Source organism: Rutidosis leptorrhynchoides, chromosome 6 (assembly GCF_046630445.1).
Source record: "Rutidosis leptorrhynchoides isolate AG116_Rl617_1_P2 chromosome 6, CSIRO_AGI_Rlap_v1, whole genome shotgun sequence".
NCBI classification, from domain to species: Eukaryota; Viridiplantae; Streptophyta; class Magnoliopsida; order Asterales; family Asteraceae; genus Rutidosis; species Rutidosis leptorrhynchoides.
This window is the reverse complement of record NC_092338.1, coordinates 368,380,543-368,381,426: the sequence shown is the minus strand read 5'-3', so window position 1 is coordinate 368,381,426 and position 884 is coordinate 368,380,543.

Sequence of the window (884 nt, the reverse complement as noted above, 5' to 3'; positions counted from 1 at the left end):
TGGGTATTTCATCCTTTAAATTTCCCTCTTTTAAAACTCCTTGTTGCGCCTCCTTTATTTCAGTAGTAAGGTTAGCGTGAATCATTATATTCATAGATTTTACTCAAATGGGTTCTCTGTCCTTTCTGCTCAAGGAGTCGGCTACCACATTTGCCTTCCCCGGGTGGTAACGAATCTCAAAGTCGTAATCATTCAACAATTCAATCCACCTACGCTGCCTCATATTCAGTTGTTTCTGATTAAATATGTGTTGAAGACTTTTGTGGTCGGTATATATAATACTTTTGACCCCATATAAGTAGTGCCTCCAAGTCTTTAATGCAAAACAACCGAGCCTAATTCCAAATCATGCGTCGTATAATTTTGCTCGTGAATCTTTAATTGTCTAGGCGCATAAGCAATCACCTTCGTTCGTTGCATTAATACACAACCGAGACCTTGCTTTGATGCGTCACAATAAATCACAAAATCATCATTCCCTTCAGGCAATGACAATATAGGTGCCGTAGTTAGCTTTTTCTTCAATAATTGAAACGCCTTCTCTTGTTCATCCTTTCATTCAAATTTATTCCCCTTATGCGTTAATGCAGTCAAGGGTTTTGCTATTTTGGAGAAATCTTGGATGAATCTTCTGTAGTAACCAGCCAATCCTAAAAATTGACGTATATGCTTCGGAGTTTTTGGGGTTTCCTACTTTTCAACGATTTCGATCTTTGCCGGGTCCACCTGGATACCTTCTTTGTTCACTATGTGACTGAGGAATTAAACTTCTTCCAACCAAAATGCACACTTTGAAAACTTAGCGTACAGTTTTTCTTTCCTCAATACTTCTAGCACTTTTCTCAAATGTTCTTCGTGCTCTTGATCATTCTTTGAGTAAATAA